The sequence below is a fragment of the Felis catus genome, chromosome B1 (genome assembly GCF_018350175.1).
Source record: "Felis catus isolate Fca126 chromosome B1, F.catus_Fca126_mat1.0, whole genome shotgun sequence".
Taxonomy (NCBI): Eukaryota; Metazoa; Chordata; class Mammalia; order Carnivora; family Felidae; genus Felis; species Felis catus.
The window spans coordinates 92045464-92062895 of record NC_058371.1 but is presented as its reverse complement, the minus strand read 5'-3'; positions in this window follow the sequence as shown (position 1 = coordinate 92062895).

Below are 17432 nucleotides of genomic sequence, written 5' to 3'. Positions count from 1 at the left end.
GGAAGATTCTCATACGTTACCCACTGTCTTAGATATCAGAGTTTCTACCGGTGAAAATTCCTGGTTATCATACTTTTACAACAAAGTTGCCTTTTTTAATTTTTTTACAATTTTTAAATGTTTTTATTTATTTTTAACACACACACAGAGAGAGAGAGAGAGAGAGAGAGAGAGAGAGCGAGAGAGCATGAGTGGGGTAGGGGCAGAGAGAGGGAGAGACAGAATTTGAAGCAGGCTCCAGGCTCCCAGCTGTCTGCACAGAGCCTGATGCAGGGCTCGAACTCACTGACTTCCAGATGATGACCTGAGGTGAAGTCGGAGGCTCAACCGACTGAGCCATCCAGGTGCCCCGACAAAGTTGCCTTTTGAAGTAGAAAATTCTTGGACCATTTGGAGAGCCTTCCTTACAGTTTGATGGGAGGAGAGTCCAGTGAGGTCTCCATAACTAAAGCTCTCATGGTAGAGAAAAGACATATTAGGTGTGGTAAATTTTAGTGTATCCCTTCCTAAGAATAAAATAAATAGTCAGGAATAAGAGCAGGTCCTCTACCATCCAAGGTCGTCTCTGTGACTTGTAGGCACAACAAATAGGTTCAAAAGTGTGGATCAACTAGTCCTCCAGCTTTAAACATGAAAAGCTTTCTGTTTTTCTTCATTTTTTAATTTTGAATTTTTTTAAGTTTATTTATTTACTTTGAGAGAGAGAGAGAGAGAGATTGTGTGTGTGTGTGAGAGAGAGTGAGAGTGGGGGAGGGGCAGAGAGCCAGAGGAAGAAACCGAATCCCAAGAAGGCTCTGCTCTGTCAGCGCAGAGCCTGACGTGGGGCTCCAACTAATGAACCGGGAGATCATGACCTGAGTCATATCAAGAGTCAGGTGCCTTACCGACTAAGCCACCCAGGTGCCCTTTGTTTTGCTTACTTCATATCTCTATTTTCTTAGGCCCCTCATAGAAACGAGAGAGCCCAAGGAAAAATCCATGTCTACTGTCTGTTGGCAAAGATGGGGTCAGAAAATTCTCCTCCAGTCAAAAAAAAAAAAGAGATTGGGGATGCCTGGGTGGCTCAGTCGGTTAAGCGTCCGACTTCGGCTCAGGTCATGATCTCATGGTTTGTGAGTTCGAGCCCCGTGTCAGGCTCTGTGCTGACAGCTCAGAGCCTGGAGCCTGCTTCTGATTCTGTGTCTCCCTCTCTCTCTGACCCTCCCCCGTTCATGCTCTGTCTCTCTCTGTCTCAAAAATAAATAAACATTAAAAAAATTTAAAAAAAAAAGAGATTGATCATGGAGATGATATAAGAGATTCAGCATCGCTAGGGAAGGTGAAGCAGTATGAAATACTCAAAGAAAGAAACAAAAGAAGAGGTGAAAATACAGAGACCAAAGTGTACAAACAACAATACACTGAGACAAAAAGTGAACAGTAGGGAGAAAAAAGGAAGAGCTATCCTTACAGTAAAATTTATATCCATGATAGATCAAAGTCAAAATAATGTGAGGGTGATTGTAGTAGTCATGAGATGGCAAGGAAACCTAACTGAAATATTTCTAAACTATTGGTGAAAAAAACAAAAGATGTAGAAATGATAATGAACTCACATATAGTGAAGTTAAATAACAGAGCCTCAGCAAGTCAAATCTAAGGAAAACAGAAGAGTTGAGAGAAACAAATGTCATGTGCCATGTCCTGTTCTAATAATTTTGCAGAAACTAATTTAATTCTCATCAGACTCTGAGGTAGTTACTAATGTCATGATATCTACTTTATAAATTAAGGCACTAAAAATTACCCACGGAGGGTAAGTAATGCAAAACTAATTAGTACAGTCTGGTTTTAACCCAGGTTAGAGCAACAGTCTATTTCAAGAGCATTCTGTTGGTAAGGATATATTTTTGTATCTAAAAATCTCATAGGGATGCCTGGGGGGCTCAGCAGGTTGAGCTTCCCAGTTCGGCTCAGGTCAAAATCTCCCAGTTCGTGTGTTCAAGCCCCGTGTCGGGCTCTGTGCTGACAGCTCAGAGCCTGGAACCTGCTTCGGATTCTGTGTCTCCCTCTCTCTTTGCCCCTCCCCTAATCATGCTCTGTCTCTCAAAAATAAATAAAACTTAAAAAAATTAAAAATGTTATAGATGAACAAAGAATAGGATAGTCATTGTAAAGACTTGAAAAGTGTGCTATAAAATCAGTACAACGTGAAAAGTATGAAAATTTTATCCTTTAAGTTTTTTGAAATTTTAATTTCCCATATATGATTTTTATCCATGTGCACATGTAGTGTATGTACAGCTATGTATATGTATGTGTACATGCGTGTGGATATGTGCATATATATGAATGTATGTGTATATATGTGTGACAAAGAAAGAAACAGAGAGAGAGAAAGTGCATTTATAGGAAAAAGTTAGAAAAAAAGTTTCTTCCTATATTTCTTTGGATCTTTGACAGGTCCCCTTTATACTCAATAGAATAAAGACTGAATAATAATGAGGAAAATTTCTCTTGCCCCACACTAAGAAGGTGGATACCTCCCCTCTTATAAAAGCTAATGAAAATAAAGCACTTAGAATAGTTATAAAAAACTGAATCATTCACCAAGCCAGTGACTCACACCCTTATAAAATAGAATTCGTTTTAAATAGGTGTTTTCTTGACAGAGGTTTTGGGATCATTATAGAGTGATTGATGCTTTGATCATTCTATTTTAAAATGGTGTATGGGGCGCCTGGGTGGCTCAGTCGGGTGAATGTCTGACTCTAGATTTCGGTTCAGGTCATGATTCCTGGTGTCGTGGTTGGAGCCCCATGTTGGGCCCCATGCTGAACATGGGGCTTGCTTATCATTCTCTCTCTGTGTATCTGTGAATTATTGCTGAGGACTGTATACAACAATAACAATAACTTAAGTGAGAGACTTATGTTTTGAAATCTCAGCAGATCCGGGTTCAATTCTTGACTTTGATATCTTCAGGGTGATATTTAGTTATAGAATTTAATATCCTTGGCCCTCAGTTTTCTCTTTTGTTAAAAATATAATACTGGCTTACAATATAGTAGTTGTAAAGATCATATTTGAAAAATTGTACGTGTATTAAAGGTAGAGTTTTAATATTGTATCAGGCATAGATCCAACAAATGCATCTAGATCCAGACACTATTTGAAGTAATTTTTATATATTAAATACAACAATCTTATAGCATATTTTCTATTATTATCATTATTTTACAGAACAGAACATTGGGGGGAGAAACAGGTTAAGTAACCTGTCCAGAATCACTTACTCAATTTGACTTTAGATCTGAATTTGTGTCACTACTGATCACTTCCTTATACAACTCTCCCTGTTTTTGTTTTTTTTTTTAAGGGACAAAAATGAGATTTTGCACAACCATCAGGGACAAAGAGGACACTTCCATGTCTGACTGAGAACCAGGCGGGAACCAGGATGTCACAGCAGGGAACTAATGTGACAAGGAGGAAGATTCTGAAGAAATGACTAGGGGAGTTGCTCTCACAACCGCTTTCATTCACGTTTGTTAGGAACAGTAATTGGACTTGAACAATCCTAAAGTGGATGGACTAAATTTAGCATAGATTGACTGCAGCTGCAGATTAGATGTTGGAGCCTGAGATTAGTAGTTACCTGCTGTAGCTTTTTTTTTTTTTTTTTTTTTTTTAATCGGGCCTCAGCATTCTTACCTAACCACACCTGGAATAGAGACTGTGCCCCAAGTGTGGGTTGTGGGGACGAAGGAAGCTCTCAAAATTTTGGTTGCACTTGCTTGAAATTTGCCTCAGCCAGTACAGAGGTGGGAGCCATAAGAAATGCTTCTTGTACGTCCTTCCCAGAGAGATCTCTGCAGTCATAAACTGAGAGCAGGGGGCAGAGCCTTGTCTTCTCGAATGGACAAAGCCGGGCGGGGCAAAGAGAACAGGCTTTTGCTCACATGCCCCAGATTCTCTTCCCTTACTGGGATTTATAGATTTCCTTTTCCTTTTTTTTTTTTTTTTTAAGTTTTTATTTATTTATTTATTTATTTATTTATTTATTTATTTTGAGAGGGAGGGAGAGAGAGACACACACAGAGAGAGTGAGAACGAGCGGGGGGGGGGGGAGAGCGAGGGGGACAGAGGATACAAAGTGGGCTCTGTACTGTCAGCACAGAGCCCGATGTGCAGCTCAAACTCGAACGTTAGATCATGACCCGAGCTGAAGTTGGACACTTCACCAACAGAGCCACCCGGGCACCCCCGTAGATTCTGTTGAATAAAGTTTATTCATTTGCTAAATGCCCTAATAATTTTTAAAAATAACTTTCACCATTTATGGTTGTTTTGCTGGGGAGTTTGTGCGGAGATCCTTACATCATCATTCTAGAAGTGCACCCTTGTACCACATTCTGGCAGGTGGGAAAAGGGAAAGAACTCTCACAAACTCCTTCCTCAAAATACATCATCAATTGGAGAGTTTTTCAAAGATTTGTCGTCTTACTGTTACTTTAGGAGCATCATGTTTTAAAAATCAAGAAGACATTTGATTGTCTCTGACTCTTGACGCATCTATTTTCTACGTGTTTTAGAAATTACTGAGTGCTTCAGGAAGCATCATTTCAATATAAACTGGAGTTTCTTTGGGTGCTAGGGTGGCTCAGTCAGCTGAGTGTCTGACTTTTGGTTTTGGCTTAGGTCATGATCTCAGGGTTTGTGAGTTCAAGCCCTGTGTTGGGCTTTGCACTGAAAGCATGGAGCCTGCTTGGGATTCTCTCTCTCTCTCTCTCTCTCTCTCTCTGCTCCCCCACTTGCACAGGTCTCTCTCTATCTCTCTCTCTCTAAATTAACTTAAAAAATTGGAGTTTCTTTTTGGAATCACATCAATCTTTGATAAAACTGCAAGTACTTTCTTAATTCAGCAGGATCACTGAAAATTTGGGTTCTGCAGAAGTCCTGCTATTAACTGTTCAGGGTAATGTGTGCTCTTTCACTTCCACTTTCAGAGACACTTTCTGTGCCTCTGTAGCATCTGAATAATACTGAAAATGACGGTTGATTCTATTCATGTTATAATAGGAAATATGGAATTACAAGCTACTGTAAGTATACATTGTCATGTTATGAAACACTGTGGAGTACATATTGGTTTAATAAATACAGTAGTAGTTACTACTTCTACAGTGATCAAAACATTTCACCTTAGGGGCGCCTGAGTGGCTCAGTCGGTTAAGCATCCGACTTCAGCTCGGGTCACGATCTCGCGGTCCGTGAGTTCGAGCCCCGCGTCGGGCTCTGGGCGATGGTTCAGAGCCTGGAGCCTGCTTCCGATTCTGTGTCTCCCTCTCTCTCTGCCCCTCCCCTGTTCATGCTCTGTCTCTCTCTGTCTCAAAAATAAATAAACGTTAGAAAAAAAAAATTCACCTTAGTTGACAATGTGCTTGAGGTTTAAGTCTATCCCATTGGACTCCCTCTCGCTCTCCCTCTCTTCCTCTCTCTCTCTTTCTCTCTCTCTCTCTCTCTCCCTCGAGAGAGATTGACACTCCAGCACAACTCCCTGGTTAAATGCCCAGGGACAGGGGTGTCTGGGTGGTTTAGTTGGTTAAGCATCCGACTCTCGGTTTCGGCTCAGATCATGATCTCGTGATTTCCTGTGTTCAAGCACCAATTCAGACTCTGTGCTGGCAACCTGGAGCCTGCTTGGGATTCTCTCTCTCTCTCTCTCTCTCTCTCTCTCTCTCTCTCTCTTTTCTTCCTTCACTCATGCTGTCTCTGTCTCTCTCAAAATAATTAAATAAACTTAAAAAATGATCAGGACAACATACTTTTTCCAGATTCACACACTATAAATACTTGCACACAAATGAATGCATCGTTCTTTGTTTCATACTTGTTTTCCTTTACTCTTCCTTTATTCTCTCCTTTCCTTTCCTTTAATGCTGAATGTTTAATGGATTTACATATTTTTTTACTTTGAATGATATGAGATCAATTGAGAATAATTTGGTTTGATTCTAATATACTGTTGTAAGACTAACCTTTCAAGAAGTTCTCTTGAGTAATTTTGTATTTATTGAAATATTAATTTACAATTTAGATGGAAATAACTGTCCTTAATTCTCTTTGGTTTAGAATAAAGTAAACCATTATTTGAAAGGGATATGTAGATACTTTGTAGCATGTTGATATTTTTATGTATACTAAAGTGACAGCTTTGTTTTAAACTTGGGGGGAAAAAACCTTACTAGAGTAGTTCTAGGTATTTTAAAAAGAAAATAAAAGAAAATCCATCCAATTCATTTGAATAGATTGGAAATGATACTTATGGTGTTCTGTGTTTGAGGTAAATAGATAACAACCCTGTTTCCCTTTTTTTTTTTTTGGTATTGTTTCCATGGATAGAGACAAATACCAGATGTCTATAAAGAAGCCAAAAGTAACATAGTTCTAAAAATTGAAAGCTTAGAGCTGCTTTCTCCCACTGAGCTGTGATCCCACAGAATGAAATCTGGAGCGCTAGACCAAACATTTGTGACTAATACCAAAATGATGTGAGATGATGTAGGGTTTTATGTAAACCTTTAACAGTTATAGAATTGGTAGCCTTAAGAGTGGTGAATTTTCTTTAATGTAAGTACTAGATGTAGTAAGTTCGATTCCTGCATTCGATGAGCATTATAGGAGATTTCATAAAAGTCTCTTTAAGAATGCCTTGAAAAGGGGGCACCTGGTGGCTCAGTCAGTTAAGGGTCTGACTTTGGCTCAGGTCATGATCTCACAGTGGGTTTGAACCCTGCATCAGGCTCAGTGCTGACAGCTTACAGCCTGGAGCCTACTTCGGATTCTGTGTCTCCCTCTCTCTCTGCCCTTCCCCCACTCACACTCTGTCTCTTTCTGTCTCTCAAAAAAGAATAAACGTTAAAATAAAAAAAAAAAAGAATGCCATGAAAAGTAATTTATGTTACTGAAATCTAAATAACTTATCTCACAGTTAATTAACTGAAAACAAAACTGATTATCATACATAAATGTGACTTTTAAGAATGTATGAGAAGTGCTTTCTATGTATATTTCCTTCAGTTATTATAACTGAACAAACCGAGTATCAAAAGAGTTTATAATGTGCCTAAATTAGGCAAAAAGTTTGGATTATAATCCAAGATTGTATTATTATTTTACCTTGATCAAATTTTAAGGAAGCTTATGTAAAGCTCGTATGAAGAATACTGACTTTGAAGGAAAGAGGGGCAAGAAATGTGGCTTTGGGGGTGAGTGAAGAATAAGCCTGTGGTCAGTTTACCTTTAGAAGAGATGGGTCCAATATCACATACAACACAGATTTAGGTCACTCTCAGCATCCTTGAAACTTTGTTTCCTGCTCCATAAAAAAGGGGAGCATACATAGCACAGACTGCACACAAGATTTCTGTTTGCAGATCAGTGACATAGTTTAAGTGTTGCTAAGTATTAACTTATAAAGGAAACACAACTATTATTACTGAGAACCCAAGAATGGAAGACCAGTCATTTGTCCCCAATAAGATGTTGCAATGTGTTTGCCCTTTCGTAAGTGGTAAGAAATTGTCAAATGATTTAATCCTTTCTCTTCTTTTACTTCTGCCCTCCTTAAGAAAGAAATTTTATAGAGAGAGTGTGTTAAAGTCACAGTGATGTCTGCAGTAGTGGAAGAAAATAAGATACTGAAATGAAATGCAATTAAGTTCTAATGAAAGAAAAAAAAAGAACATTATAACTATGATTTTAAAGCCTGCTATTTCATTATTTGTTAACAACATACGACTTCATCGTCAAATACGGTATCATGAAAAAGTAGAACAATTATGGTAGTGCTGATCAATAATGATTTGAGGGCAGAAAGAGTCAATACAGCATAATAAAGCAATTATACAGTAATATAAAGCAATATATGAATGGTTTCTTGAGAGGAGTGTGAACTGAAAACGCACTATGGGAGAAATGGTGTTTAACAACACCTAGAAAGGAAGAGGAGGGCTGACAATTGCTTTGTAGTTAAATAACAAAATGGCTATATGGCGGTATAATCTGGAAACTATTAGTGTAACTGGCAACAGACATTTCAGATTTGATGATCATCTATTTTGTAAAGGCTTGCTTTTCATGCTAAGAAGGAAACAAAAGGAGACATATCTACATATCGCAATTTTGAGAAAAGTGAGATGATTAGAATTTACGTGGCTTAATGAAGGTCACTGGTGCTGTAGGCGAGCATGGGTAAGAATGTGGATCATGCTTAATCATCCAGATTATGTCATCTCTTAGCTCAAAGGGAGGTAAGCAAAAAGTCTGCCACAGTCATAATGCCCTTTAGATGAGAGCTATCTTACTTTGGCATGGGAATCTAATGTGATGGTTAAAGCACTATCTGGAGTCAGAAGATTTGAATTCTTCTGTAGGTGATATTGGCCAAGAATGGGGGGGGGGGTGCTTTTTTCCCTCTACCACATCTAAGGAGGTTGTAGATCCACTTACTTTATTTTTTTTTTAATTTTTTGATGTTTTTTTTTTTTTGAGAGACAGAGCATGAGCAGGGGAGGGGAAGAGAGAGAGACAGAGACAGAATCTGAAGCAGTTTCCAGGCTCTGAGCTGTCGGCACAGAGCCTGACACGGGGCTTGAACTCAACAAACCGCAAGATCATGACTTGAGCCCAAGTTGGATGCTTAGCATACTGAGCCACCCAGGTGCCCCTCATCCATTTACTTTAAATTGTGTATGTAAATATTTGGCAAAACACCAGTATATATTAAATTTTCAGTAAAGAACAAGCTATTTCTACTACTGGTATTATTTACATTTTTTTCTACATCCTTGTAATGGTCGTTATCTTCAAATGCTATCAGATTCATCTATACTTTTTAACAGGTGCTTAAAAATGTCTGTTGAATGAACAATTGGAAGAGTAGGAGGAACTCACTTTCAAACATAAGTGGAAAGGATGTGTAACATTGTAACATTTAAATGCATACCATTTTAATTCCCATTTTTTTCCCACAACTTTTATCTCTAGTGCAGAACTCCAGAAATACATGATTGTTTTGGTCAGATTTTTCTTTATTATATAGAGTCCTAAACAGTTTAGGGATTAGCAAGTTTGAAATCATACAGATAGGAGGATGCCTTCCATGGGATGAAATTGACTCAATATTTGGTCCTTTAAACACACATGATATTGAACCTATCTTAACCTTTTTTAAATTTAGTCTTCTATTATTTCAAAAATATGTCATTGTTCGATGATTATCTGGCAGTTTTTTCAAGCCATAAACGATGGTTTAGTTTGTGTTATATGAACAATGTATCTGGGAGAAATCAAGACATGTAAATTCATTAATCCATATGCTTCTCCTTCCAAACTGGCTGCTGCATGAAAGAGATTAATAAAACAAAACTGAATAGCATATTATATATAACATATTATATATATATATATAATTATCATAATCAGTGAAATTTGACACAATTTACCAGCTTCTTCATGGTATTTTCTTTTTTTCATCCTGTAACCTAGACTGATGTTCATTTTGATAAATTTAGAAAGCTAATACCTAATTTTATGCAAGAGAGGTGTAAGATTCAGTAGAGTAGAAACCTTGCTAATTATCACTTCTCTGATCTACACACCTGATACTTCTTGCAAGAAGTTTTTAACAAATATTAAAAAGAGGTCAGGTCATATATCAAAACATTATTTCTATGTTATCACAATTAAGTACAAATTTGAAAACATATATATGTGCATTTAGCATTTTAGTAAATGTTACTGACTGGACATAATGCCAAGAAATGAGTTGCTAGGAAATATTTTTCATGTTCTTACTCTATTCTTTCTCTTTTTCTCCATCACAGATACATTTTTTTTTGTAGGGCTTTAGAGAAAAACATCTCCTAGGATGACATCCCACCATATCCTTCAAGAAACTTGGCATGAGGATGGCTTAAAGGCTTCTCTGCCTCTGGTTTTATCCTTGCAAGCAAAGTATTTAAACAGAAAAAATAAAGTGAAATGTAGATATTCATTTGATAGTTGGAAAATGATACAAATCTTTAGAACACAAAGTTCTACTTTGTCTTCTATTATAAGTGATTTCATTTAATTTGCCTGGATAACTACCTCAGTGTTTTCAAAATATAATTTTTTTATTGCAAAATACATTACACATAAAGAAAAGAAAAGTGATTAAAACTCAAATTGTATCTCAGTAACTTACTACAAAATAAATAGAGTCAAGGTCAGCTTCATGAGTTTTGTCACACTCTTAGAAGATCCTATACTTAGTTTAAGACTATATTGTCAATCTTGAAATTCATAATAGTTTTAACAAAGAGCTCCAAATTTTTATTCTGCACTGGGCCCCACAAATTACATAGCCAGTGCTGTTTACAGGTGAGTAAATAAAATGCTGACAGCAGCTCAGAAGCCTTTTTTGTGTTTCCATTTCTATAAAGATCATTATGTTTTCCATTTCCATTACAATTTTTGTTGACCTAATGATACTTTAGCAGCTTATATCAAAATGTTTGAATAATTAAAATTAAATTTCATTATTGCTTTCTAGTTAATTGCACAAATGTACAATTTGAGTTGTTTATATATTCATTAAGATTTCCTTTTTGCTCAGGCAGATGGTCAATTTTAGTAATTTTTAAGCACACCTGTAGAAAACGTAGAATCTACATTGGTAGATGCCGTGTTCAGCATGTATCAGTGTAGTCACATTTGTTAAACATAATTTCCGGGGTGCCTGGGTGCCCAGTCTGTTGCTCATCTGACTTTTGAAATTGACTCAGGTCATGATCTCGCAGTTGGTGAGATCAAACCTCTCATTAGGCTCCGCGCTGACAGTGCGGAGCCTGCTTGGGATTGTTTCTCTCTCTCTCTGCCTCTCCCCAGCTCATTCTCGCTCTCAAAATAAATAAACATTAAAAAAAAATCTATGATTGAGAGTTTTTCCTTTTTTTTTTTTTTTTTTTGTTTAGCTTTGTCAATACTGCTTTGTATTTTTTGTGAACATATTATTGGGTGACAAACGTATAATGACCTTCCGGCATTATACTTTATCATTCCTTGGAAATAATTGTTTTAAAATCAACACTATGTCATATGAATAGAATTATATGAGTTTTGGGTCTCTTTCTTTTACAATCAAACAGTCCATATTGTTATATGTTGATATGAATCTTACAAGCATAATATAATTTGATTTTGTTTTTATCTACTCTATCATTCTTTACCTTACAATTGCATTGGAAAGTTCGTTTACCTTTAACGAAGTTACACTTTTGTTTCTAAGTCTACTAACTTACAATCTGCTCTCTGCTTCTCCATATTATGGTATTTTTTGCTCTTCTTCCTCACATTAATTTTGATGATTAAGTTATCAACATCGTTCCTCTCCTCTTAACTTGGTAGGTATACCCTCTTTCACTTTTTTTAGTGATTTCACTAGTAACAAGATCATGAATCTTCCACCAATCAATATCTTAGATACTGATATTTTACCCTTTTTATGCAATGCAAGGATTTATAAGGATACTCCTTACTTATAATCTAGTATTAGTGTGTGTGTGTGTGTGTGTGTGTGTATGTATATATATTTTAGCTCATATTATTAATGTTAATTAGTGTCTATCCACATATTTATTCTTCTGTTTTATCTTTATTACTTTAACCTTAGAACTTTTCCTTGGAAATATTCCTTTTGCTTAAAATATGTGGTGAAATATTTTCTCAGATATTGTCTGAAAAAAATTTAGTCCATCTTAATGGACGTGTATTTAAGTAAAGATACAATTCTTGTTTTATAAATTCTATCAAGTTAGAATACTTGTTTTATACTTTGAAGCTATTCTGCTGGTGATTTCTAATGTCCACTGTGTAAATGAGGCCAGCCTTAAGTCCTACTGTTGCTTCTTTGAAAATCTGTCCATTTTCCTGTCTGCTTTTCAGCCATTTACTACATCTTTGTTTTTTAGCTATTTTACTGTGATATGAGGAGAAGTGGCTACCTGTTTTATTTTTCGCCTGAAGGTCAATGATAATATTGATTATTCCCCAATTCCTAGTAATTAATGTTAACTTCCTTTTAAATTTTGTACAAAATAGAGATATTCACATGGTTGTAATTTAAGTAATGATAAAGTAGAAAATAAATAATTAAGGCTCCAATATTTTCAAATTGTCTTCTTTTTGAAGCACTCCCTTTCAGAGAAGTAACCACGATGAACTATTTGATATTTACGCCCAGGATTTTTTCTGCTACTTTATGTATGTATATGGTTGGGTGTGTATTTGTATTTTGATGTGTTGGAGAGATTTATAAGTAATAGACCTTAGTTCTTTTGCTGTTGCTTGTATTTTAAATATTTTCTCAAACTCTGACATTGTTCATTAGTTTTTTGAAGACTTTAGGTAGGTAGAAGGCTTAAATTGTTAATTCAATTATATATGTAAATTTATTTCTATGAATCTTGGTATCATGTTTTGCTTAGAGAAATTTCTTAACACTAAGATTAAAAAAAATTATTCACTATAATGATTTTTAAATTTTATGTGTATGATCTCTGTTCTTTTATTTGTATTTATTTAAATTTATAAGTAAATTTAGAATTTACTTTTGTGTTTTTATGAGTTTAAGTTTGTTTCCCCAAAATAAATCGATCATTTGCCTTTTGAGTACAACAGACTGCTTCCCACTGTTATAAAATATCCCCTAAAATTTAATAATATCTAGAAACTTACAATTTTTATATGATCTATATGACTATTCTAGCACAAATATTACTTATATATCCTTATAAATCCCTATCACTGGATATAATAATTTCATATTTCAAATGTGGTAGAACAAGTTCTCCTTTATAGTTTGTATTTAAGTTCGAAGGGGTGTTGTTATTGAATATTTCTCTTTTCTTGTGATTTTTAAACTCCTTTTACTTAATTCTACTAAATATCTTATTGAGGTTGCTTTGAATGAAATAAAACATTTAGCCTATAATTAAAATATTTTAAAAATTTAGGGGCACCTTGGGGGATCAGTTGGTTGAGTGACCGACTTCGGCTCAGGTCGTGATCTCACAGTTTGTGAGTTCAAGCCCTGCGTCTAGCTCTGTGCTGACAGCTCGGAGCCTGGAGACTGCTTCAGATTCTGTGTCTCCCCCTCTCTGCCCCTCCCCTGCTCATGCTCTGTCTTTCTCTCTCTCAATAATAAATAAATATTAAATTTAAAAAAAAATAAAAAAAATAAAATAAAATATTTTAAAAAATTCAAATTCACATCTTGAAATTTAATGTGCATTTCTATATCATCAGTTCTTGTCTACAAAGTTTTATGTTCTTATATTTTGTTTGGCAGGTGTTTGTTAAGGTTAATCATCAATATTTTATAGTTACTCTTGCTCTTGTGACTATGTTCTTTTATTGCCATCATACCCTCCGTAATGTTACTATTGACCTGTAAGAGAGCTAAGGCATTTTGTATATTCACCTCTAATATTTCCTTAGTGGATTCTGTTCTTACATTTGAGAGTTTCTTAGTTGCCTATTTTATTGGTCTTTCCACAGAAAGAACTTTGGATGTTACTGATAAGATCAATGCGTCCTTTGGTCATCTTTTTCATTATTTTCTCCATCTTTATTAATTCCCTTCTGTTTTTTAATGCATTTTTCTTTAAATGTACTCAAATTGAATATTTAGTTCCAGTTTTTCTTACTTTTATTTATTTTTATATTTTTCAGTCTTTTTTACTTTTTCATTAATTTGCTTAAGGGTATATGTTTTCTTCTGATACATGTGTTCATATTTACATATTTCCCGAGTACCTTTGTACAGACATTATGCTAAGTACTTTCAGTGTTTACGTAAGGTGGAGTAAATTACCCAAGGTTATTATCCAAGGTTATTAACCAAGGTTACACATTTAGTAAGGACAGATTTGGAAGTCAAACCCAGGGTTGCTCAAACGTGAGCATGAATTATACCACTTTTTGACCTTCCACACTCTGAATATTTCACAGCAGTCATGAGTTTTGATCTCTAATTTGATCATTTCCTTTGCAATATTTTAAACACTTTCCTGGTTATGAATTATCTTTGTTGATTCTTTTGCGAAGTTCAAAATATTATTGCTTTGTAGTCAAGAACATGCCTGGAATGATTTCTATCTTTTGGAATATAAAAATATTTTCTTTTGTGTAATTTTGTGAATATTCTGTGAGCATTTAAACATTATACATTCCATATATGCGCAAAGTTGTGTTTGTGTATATAAAAACAAAAATAATCCTAATCTTCTAATTGATACCTTCCAAATCCTAGTTTATGATCTGTTTACTTGATCTGCCCCTTTAAAAGACTATTAATTTCTTTCACTATGATGACAGATTTTCAATATTTAACATTTTTCAACTTGTAAATTTAAAAAAACTGGAAGTGTTGCCATCATTTAAAATAATTTTAACATATTCAATGCTTTGTTGCAATATGCATAATAAGCCATTATATCCTCTTGGTTGATTGTATCTCCTAATATGAAAATCTCCTTTTTCTTTGGTAGAGAGCTCTTTGAATACTCTTTTGTCTCACTGAAATGACCATAACTTAATTTCTATTTGTAGACATATTCGTGGTCCACTGCTTTCCATTTAATACTTTTAATCTTTCTGTGTTGTTTTGCTTTAGTTATGTCTCTAATTAATGCAGTATGGTTAGAGTTTTTAATGTATTATTACAGTTGCTCATTTTATTTTTTATTTATTTATTTTTTTCAACGTCTTATTTTATTTTTGGGACAGAGAGAGACAGAGCATGAACGGGGGAGGGGCAGAGAGAGAGGGAGACACAGAATCGGAAGCAGGCTCCAGGCTCTGAACCATCAGCCCAGAGCCCGACGCGGGGCTCGAACTCACGGACTGCGAGATCGTGACCTGGCTGAAGTCGGACGCTTAACCGACTGCGCCACCCAGGCGCCCCAAGTTGCTCATTTTAATAATGATCCATTTCTCTGTAGGATCCCAGATAAGTCTATTGCATTATGAACCAGTGAAGCTCTGTTTTCTAACCTCAGTAGCAAAATGTCTCAAGATTTGCATTTGGGGATAAAACATTTAGTGTAATTATACCTATTATATTGACCCATAGCACGTTTCATGAACAAACAAATAACATGCCAGATTCAGCTTTAAATTCTCATTTCCTTAGAATATCATATGCTATGTTCAGGGTCAGAGTGAAGACTATGCAATATATTTTTTCCCCCAAGGGCTTCTTATCGGTTTCCCCCTCATAAGTTTCTTATCAGCTGAGTCCTCAAAATCACATGTTCCTAATCAACCCTTTTATTCTATGTATACTTTAGTAACACATTCATCCACAGAAACTTGGATAAATTTAATTAGAACAGCGGAGTATCTATGATGTTCTCTAATCTTTCGAAATAAACTTTGATTAACCTTAGAATATTTTCAAAAGTTGTGATATTCAGATTTACTTCAGAGAGTTCTTTTCTGGTAATAGTTGTTAATGTCTGCAAGGTGTTTAAGTAGTATTCATCTCCTGCTTGGTTTGTTACATCTTCTCTGTAGACGCTGCTCAGGAAAAAAAAAATGTGCTTTTCACCAAATAGCAGCCTAAATTTACGCTGGACTTCAAGAATACTGAAAATATTCTCCCAAGGATTTTTAAACAGTAGAGAACAGAGATATATACTAAGTTATCACACCATCTCCCTTACCACTTGTTTTGATAATAGCGATGATAGGAACAGCTTTGACATATTGTGGCATTTTATTCAGGGTTACAAAAAGTGAGTATTTAAAATCATATGTTCTTTGGAAAGTGACCAGAAAGCTTGGTTTCATGTATTAGATAAGATGAAGATGTTCAAAGTAGTGAAGCTCTGTCATAAATGTCGTATTTGACACACTTAACATATATTCCATGCAGCCTATTCATTTTTCTAAACTTTAAGTGGCAAGATAGCTAATAAAAAAATCATAGAACACTGTCACCAAAGTCCCATTCTTTTTACTACAAATATGGTGGATGGCAATATCATAGTGGCATTATATAAATGGTCCTCTTGAGTTCCTACATTGTGATTGGAAAATAATCCAAAGTTAGGATTATTTTCAAACAGAAGTGTTTTGAGGACTCGATGAATTAGGTTCCACAAATTTGGTTCAAATTGAATTGTCTGAGAAATAGCAGATGAATGTGCCACACAGTTATAAGAAATTAAATCTTCATTTTGTTGTTTGTATTTTGGTGGTTGTTTTAATCAATCTGTGTTGTCAAACGTTTGTCCAGCAAGCAGTTTGATAAACACTCCTGAAATAGTAATGGTTGAAAAATCAGTAGAAGAGAGTGTCCATATTATCATCATTCCACCACATGAAGATCATCATTAAAGAAGCTAAGTATCTGCTATAAGAATATGTGGCCACATATATATGACTCCACCCATACACCTTGTGTACATAAAATCTTGCATGTATATTACATGTAAGAGATTAGAAGTTCAAAAAATAGATTATGCATTAAGAAATGAAAAAGTCTTCCAGACTTGGCTTATCTTTTAAAAGTAAAATGAAATCTATTTGTACCACAATTTTGATATCATACTGCTTTTTCTTCCTGTTTACATTTTGTACGAACTAGAAGCCTCAGCTGGAAAATTGGCCCATAATCACAACCTATTAAGCTTTTAGTGATATTGCAATAGAAGTAATGGGTTTTTAATGAGCTTATCCATTTTAACATTTATATAATTTATTAACTTTTTTCTTTTCCATATTTTGTATATTAACTAAAAACTTGTGTATTAACTATAATATCTTTTTTACTGAACTTTGGAATCTTCTGAATACAGTAATAGCACTACTCACGTTATCATTGATCATTTTATTAAATATAAGCAATAGCTTGGGTTTTATTGTAGGGCTAGATGTACTGTGAATGCCAACTCATGTTGAAAATCCATACCCCTGGAGTGCCTGAGTGGCTCAGTTGGTCAAGTGTCCGACTTCAGCTCAGGTCATAATCTCGCGGTCTGTGAGTTCGAGCCCCGCGTCGGGCTCTGTGCTGACAGCTCAGAGCCTGGAGCCTGCTTCGGATTCTGTGTCTCCCCTTCTCTCTGTCCCTCCCATGCTCATGCTCTGTGTCTCTCTGTTTCTCAATAATAAATAAATGTTAAAAAATTATTTTTTAATAAAAAAAAGAAAACCCATACCCACATGTGGCATGATATCTGTTTTATATGGATTTTGTATAAGAGGGATATCAACTTCCATAACAACAAGGTAGGATTACTGCCTTCAGGAAAGTAAACTTCAAATAATACAGGTTACATGATTTTGCGGTTGAATACACTGTTACCATAGTTAGCAGACAAACTGTCAAGTTAAGAATGTCC